The sequence below is a fragment of the Pithys albifrons genome, chromosome 4, assembly GCF_047495875.1.
Source record: "Pithys albifrons albifrons isolate INPA30051 chromosome 4, PitAlb_v1, whole genome shotgun sequence".
Lineage (NCBI taxonomy): Eukaryota > Metazoa > Chordata > Aves > Passeriformes > Thamnophilidae > Pithys > Pithys albifrons.
Window position 1 is genome coordinate 12172501 of NC_092461.1, and position 7241 is coordinate 12179741.

The 7241-nt window shown below is 46.2% G+C and overlaps 1 protein-coding gene across 3 annotated transcripts in view; it reads right to left on the reverse strand.

The window, feature by feature from the left end:
• KCNG2 (potassium voltage-gated channel modifier subfamily G member 2) overlaps positions 1-2936 on the reverse strand; it is a 59711-nt gene extending 56775 nt beyond the window's left edge. Inside the window, exon 1 of one of the 3 annotated variants that reach the window (XM_071553472.1) lies at positions 2909-2936. The gene's annotated coding sequence lies outside the window, so the exon portion shown is untranslated. Of the gene's footprint in view, positions 1-2064; positions 2127-2510; positions 2604-2908 lie in introns of those variants that run through there. The other 2 variants (XM_071553471.1, XM_071553473.1) reach the window with 2 other exon arrangements.
• Between the last annotated feature and the right edge of the window lie 4305 nt (positions 2937-7241).

Genomic DNA, 7241 nt, shown 5'->3' on the forward strand with positions numbered 1-7241 from the left:
CTTTTAGAAGACAATACTCTGGAATAATTTCCCACCTGGGTACTCACCCAGTACCAAGAGTACCAGTGCATGGTATTAGCACAGGTTAAGCTACAGCATCATCAGTTCCCACTGGCTTTCCTGGCTCCAGTCTCTCCAATCAGACAGGACTTGTGCTAGAGAAGCCCAGGGTGTCTAAAAATCCATCCAACACCGGTCTGATTACTGGATTCAGTGCAAGGTACAATCTGACTGCCTTGGAAGAATATCCTAGACTGTCCCTGAAATCACGGTCAGGTATTTAGAAGGATTTCCCCCAGAATCAAACACAGTGACAAAGGAAAGGGAAATACAAGAAGCATCCGAAGACCATCACAGTTCTACCTAAGTAATCTGTTCAGCAAAGAAATTAAATTCTAATGAAACTCTTTTCTTGTCTGTTTTATCAAACAGGGAAATTAAAGAAATGAACTTATACATTTTAAGGCTTCAAACCCAAAGCCAGGTAAACAAAGCAAGGCTGTAATAATGGAGACACTGACAACAGATCCAGGCACCATGAGAGTTAGGGCTGTATTGTATTTAAAAGCTGAGCTGAAACTTTTCTTCATATGCAGTTTTAAAGCCATTCTGTAATTGAGCCCAAAGAGATGACAGACATTTATTGACAGTTAATGCGGTGCTCCTTGCAATGTACTATTAGGCACAAGCCCAGATGCACAAGGCCAAGTGCTGTTAATCTTCTAGCAAGTGCAGTAGTGTCTCAGATATGTACTGCCTGAAATATCCGGTGACATCGCTAATGATTTTTAAGCGGGAGAAGTCTTGAATTTTAACAGAAACTGTACACTGGTTAAGTCACCAAAACAAAAGTGTAATGGAAAAAGCCCTATGAACATTCAGTTTGTAATCCCACTTCCCCACATAATGAATGATGAATGAAAAATCCCCCCCAAAACTATCCTCCTTTGCCTTACCTCATGCTTTGTTTCAGCAGTGTCAAATCAGATTTTTCTTGCTTGGCTAAAAACATTTCCAAAACAAGTGGAAACGTCTATCAGCTTTTACCCAAGGGAAAGGAATTGCTGAATATTCAGTCATAGGTTTCCTTCCAAATGCTCTGCCTGTTTGTTTTGGGGAAGCCTTAAGAAGAGCAAATAAAAGAGGTTTAAAATCCCTTGAGCAAGCTGACTTCTTTCCCTGAAGGTCACTCTCAAGTCATTTCAGAACCGTGGAAACAGCCGGAGGGGGATAAGCACATTCGAAAGACACCTCTTCTTCTGAAGTAATTTTGGTGCTTCAGGCTGAACTAAAAACATGCCCTCAGGTGGAGTTTTGCCACTTTTTATGGATCCAGCCAATTCTCCCGTGGGGAGAATGATGCGGTAAGTTCTTCTTGCAAAAGTTAACTCCAGCACAAGCACTTCAAAGAAAGAAGAGCTTGCCTCTTCAGAAAGGCTCCGCTAGAAGTGATCTGGGTCGTCAAGGGTCTTACGGACAAGTGCCTTCTTCCTTGGGACAAACCTTAAGCCCTGTTTTCAGGACCAGTGCCAAAGATAAAATACTAAAACCGTACAGTGCAGGTCTGAATCAAGACAGCCCCTTCACATTCCTTCACAATTTATGGTCTGACCATACTAATAATATGCACTCAAATTGACAGGAATGCATTTAGCAAACACTTAAACAATGACTGCCATGCCTATTCAAAGCAAATTTTGCTTAGCATTCAAACTGAAATTCATAATCGTGTAAGCTAAACGTAACGTTTAGTAGATGTTGCAATCTGACCAAAGACTTAATTTTGTGTAAACCTTGAGAAAGACCGGGCAAGTCAGCGGGAACTCTGCCTAAGTAAGACCTACAGGATCTGGGGCTTCCGTGCAGTTCCATGCCCGGGCACACCACCGTAATTCCACTGCCAGCTCCACACACTCTGCTTCTGTATGAAACGAATCGACACCGCAAAACCCGAAGCAAGCAAGCAAGCCAACAAAGCAGCGCTCCCGGGCAGCCCGGGCAGGGGTAGAGGATGCGCCGCCGCTACAGCTCCCACCGCCCCCGCCGCCAGCGCAGCCCCATTACCTTGGCCGCCGCCCGGGGTTCACACCCAAACTCACCCCGGGGCTGACACTGGGGATCACACCTGGACTCACACCCGGACTCGCCCCGGGGCTGACACCGGGGTCCCACCCGGACTCGCCCCGGGGCTGACACCGGAGTCCCACCCGGACTCACACCCCGACTCACACCCGGACTCACACCGGGGTTCACTCCGGAGCTGACACCGCCCGCAGGCGGCACCGCCGGGGCCGGGGCAGGGGCAGGCGGGGGCCCGGCAGGAGGGCCGGGCTGGGCTGGGGCAGCCTCCCTTCGCCCCGGCTCCGGCAGCGCCCTCGGCCCGCGCCCGGCCCGGGGCACGAAGCGGATCCGGCAACTCTGTGGGCGGCGCCGCCGGCAGCGGCGAAGTTGCCACCACCCAGCGCCAGTCTCTCGCCCACCGGGTGGCCACGGCCCGCAGCCCCTCTCACCTCCGCCACTGCCTTCTCCTCGCCGGGACCGGGGACGGCGCCGGCTGCTCCCCGCTCCATCGCCGCTCCCTACCTCTCTCCGGCTCGGCTCGGTCCCACTCGCCGCCGCCGCAGCCCCAGCGCCGGCCGCGGAGCGCCGCCTGCCGCCGGGGGCACGGCCCCTCCCGCCCCCGCCCGCCGCCGGCCGGGGCAGCGCTGGCCCCAGCCCTCCCCGCGGGCCACCGTCCTCGCCGGGCAGTGGCGTTGTCATTAATGTATTTACCCAGCACAGCCTCCCTCCCCTTCTCGGGGCAAGGCGGGCCCCAGCGCCGGGCAGCGGGCGCGAGTTGCCCAGGAGCTCAGACAGAGCCCGAACGCGAACCGCTTTCAAGCGGCGAACGCGCTCTCCGGGGCCGCACCTGTGCTGCCCTTGCAGCGTGTCCCTCGGGGGCTTCCCCGCGCCCAGCCCGCGGGTGGGCTCCGTGCCCCCGGCCGCGCAGTGCTGCCAGCGAGCCCGCGGAGTGTGCGAGGCGATTTCCAGGGTGGGGAGAGCCGATTCCCCCGAGTTTCTGCCCAATTCCGACGCAGCCGCTGCTCCGGGGAGGTGCGGGCGGGAGTGGTGGACGCTGTCCCAGGGAAGAGCCGGATTTGGCACAGACTCTGTCCCGAGCGCTGACAGGGTCCTCGTGTGCCGGGTCCTGCCAGGACCCCTCGGTGGGCAGAGTGAGGAGCGACAGGTTCACACAGGTTTGGGTACAGACATTTGCCTGCCTCACGTCTCCGACCTGCGAGCAAGCGCCTGGGGCAATATTACGCCTTTGGATGCTGGTGTGTGTGCGGACTCTGCCCGCCTGTACATCGCCTGTACACCGCCGCAGGATGCCGCTCCACCAGCCAAAGAGAAAACACACCACACGTGAAACTTTCATGGTTTTAGTAACTAGGATGCTCTCCCCCGTCCTTCCCCGCAATCGATACCAAGTTACAAACGATTTCTAAGGGTTGAATTACATTTCCTGAGGTGCCTTCTTTATCTCCTGCCAGTTTCTGCCTCTATGTCTAGCTCCCGACTCCCGATTTTTGTCAATCTTTACACATTTTATTTTCTTTTATTCAGTGTGGATTCTGGCATTCATTCATTCTTTTTTTTTTTTAATATTTCCTTTCCTTCCCCATGAGGAAAATTCTGGCTAGTTCTGGCATCTTAGGATTTTTGCCTTTTAATACCGAAGGGAAGATAATTAGTTTATTCTCTCAGTTAGTGGATTGGCTGCAAGAATTTGTCATGTCAAACGATAAAAACTGCCAGTCCCAGGCAGTCCCTTGTCTGCAAAGAGACAATTCTCAGAGAAGGCAGGATGTAGTTGTGTTGATACTATCTACAGATAGTATCTGCTTTTAGGGAGGTTCTCTTTGTGTGTATATATGCATTTCAGGGTTTTTACTGATTATAGCTTACATTCACTACAAAATATATCAAGTTTCACAGGAACAATTCGTTGCTCCTGAGCTATTTGGTTTTCAAGTTAATAATGAAGAAGTAATAGCCAATTTAAAGATATCGCCTTCAAATTTAATTTCATATTTTGTTGTTCTTGCATTATAGAAAAACAAACAAACAAAACAGACTACCCATTCAACCTTGTTTGTGTCCTTCTCAGCTCCATCTTGGCTCTGCTTCTTGCATACTTTCCATGAATCACTCCTCTCTGCTCTGCCACTGAGGTCTGGAAGTGAGACAGTCATCACAATAACTGACTTTGTATCAATATTAAAGAACTACTTGAAACCACTTGCCTTTCTTATACAGGAAGAACTTTTTAATTTAATTTGTTTGCTGTATGATAGCACATAGTCTGGAACATATTTTCATTGGCATGAGATTTTCATGCATTTAGTTTTCTGTGCCAGCTCTGTTTATCCATTTAGCTTCACCTTCATATAGCTTGTATTTTCTCAAGTATGTTAAAATATACTGAGGTATATATTTCCTTTTCTTTCCCCACCCCCTTTTAATTCCTAATAAGTAATTTTACAAGACTGTGAACATTAGGAGCCCACTTCTGTTCACAAACTGATGTGGTGCTATCATCTTCAGTGGTTACCTTTCAGCTTGCACTGAAGGTTGGTTGTACATCCCCAGAAGTGAATAGTAAGCATTACTGCACAGGTGTAACTCCACTTTTAAATAATTCCAAAGTATTAAACAGTAGTCTCCCTGGCCCCATTTCACCAGTTGCAAATTCTGTACTAGATGCAATAATTCTGAGAATGGTGAAGAGTAATGTTTAAGATCAATAGCAGAATGCCATTTATGGGGTCCATGCCACTTACCATTAAAAATAATACAATTCCAGTTTTCTGAACAGTTGGAGAAAAGGTTACATGGAGCAGTTAACTGATTTGGACAGGATCAAAATGGTAGAGGTCTTGGCAGAACTGATGTTGAAAGCTGGATCTCTGGGTCCAGCCTTCTTCACACAGTGCTGTTGCTTTTGTGCTGCTTTGTGCTCCTGTTCTTTGAAGGCCATCTCATGTGTGCCATTCCCCAACTCACACAGCACCCATAGCTGCAGTAGGGAGGCTTACAGGTGCCTTTCCAATCCTTCTGAATACCATAGCAGCAGAAATGAGCCACAAAAGGTAAACTGGCAGCTTTGTTTCATGCCCATGCCTGTAGAAGAGTGGAATAGCCACCATTCCTTCTTACTCCTATTCTTGGGCTTGCCTGGAGTAAATGCAATCAAGTTTGATTTGCAATCAAGCCTTCCCACTGCAATTTAAAATACATTTATATGGTTTTCTGCACGGAGCTGTCTTTTTATGCAAGTGTGGGTGCAGCCTCATCGTTCTTTCAGTTTAAAAATTTAATTTTCTAGTTGGACCTGGTCCCACTCCAAATGAAGTCACCACCTCAAGTCCCAACTATTAAAAAGGAGTACAATTAAATGTGTTTACCCATTTCTTTCCAATCCATCCCACTGGTGTTGCAATTGCTGCTCCTTCACAGAGGGCAGTTCAATGGCAGTGACACGGCAGACACAGAAGACATGGCACACCTCAGTTTAACTCATTCAATTAGTTTAAAGTTTTTTAAATGTGCTTAAATGTTTTTAAAAAGAAATAAGCATAAAAGCACTTGCTTGCATTGCTCACCAAGAGCTATTTCCATAAAGAAAAAAAAAGCAGCTTTAAGTGCAATACTTACAGGGGGTTTTAAGTATAATATTTATAGGGTTTTTTAGAAACACTGGAATCTGAGAAAACCCGGAATATAGTTCCAGAACTGTGAAGAGGGAAAAGGTACCTTTTCCTTTAGGCTCACAACAGAATAAGCATCGACTTCTTTTGTTGATTTGTTTGGATTGTTTTAGTATCTCAGTTGCTATTACTGCCATGATGAATTTGGTGTCAGAACTCTGTTGGGATAAGTAGTACTGGGGATAAGAGTTTATGCATGTATTAGTATATGTATTTTACAGATGGAGAAACTGAGCCATCGTGGTTAAATTAGTTCACCGACGACCAAAGGAACGGGACATGGCTGGAGGCAGTGAGAATCTGTATTAAGCTGTAATTTTATGGTTCCACCCTGGTGTCCCAGTCAGCCAAGTTGTTTTAGCCTCTGACTGGTATAAAAAGTTGTCCCCACCTGTCTGAAAGGGACTAAGTAGAGAACTGGAAGTCATTGCAGAGGATGTGCCTAGAAAGAGTGGCATCAGGCAGAAGGGGATATTTATGTGTTACTCCTACTTAAAAAGAGGAATCACTAAAAGGTGATGGTGACCATGAACTTTGAGCACCTGGGATGTGCATTACAGAAACTCACTCCTTGGATACGGTGACAGGGACTAAAGGAAGCTCCTGGAAACCTGACTCCCACACTTGAGCTCTCACAGCAGACAGAAATCCCAGAGATGGGTAAGTGAAAGTGTCTGTGAAGACTGTGCTGAACTATTATTGTAATATATTTGATTGATTGTCACGAAGTACTGCTTTTCAAGGGAGAGAGTCAGATAGCAAAATGTTGGTACCTGTCATGGAGATAATTATTTTTCTAGCTAAAGGGAGGGAAGAGGATGGGGACAAAACAAGAAAGGGAAATGAAGCATTGCTTGCTTCAGGTAAAAGTGGTTTTCCAAATATGAAAATAATTAAGCTGAACTTTTATTTACATGACTGTGATCAATTCCATTCAGAGCAGATGATGCAAAAAAAGTTCTCAGAGCTAAGAAATTATATTGCAAATATCAGTGTGGCAGGGAAGGTTAATTTAATTGTATCAATGACAACAGTCCAGAAAAGACAGTAGTTTCCCCCTAAAATTATTTGTGAGTACAGTGGTCACTAATTATCTATTATAACAGTGGCCATGTGTATTATACTACATAGATAAAATATTTTCTGTGTATTTATGTTCTTATGTGTAAGAAAAAGAATTTAGAATTTTCTGCGAACTATATATAAAAAATACATAACCTGCTGCAAGCTGGATGTACTTTTATTTTAAGGCCACTTTTTCAAATTATTCCAGAGGAAATTACCCATGTTGGAAAATCACCAAAAAAAAAAAAAAAAGGAAATAAAAAAACCCACAGAAGACATCATAAAGCTACTGTGGTCAGGGCTTATGAACACTTCTTTTTGTGTGAAAAAAATTTTGCTGTGAGTTACAGCTCTGGTATTTCTTCCTTTATTAAACATCAGGTCATATTTTTGCAACTTTGCTGAGAGTCACTGCAATGAATTTGT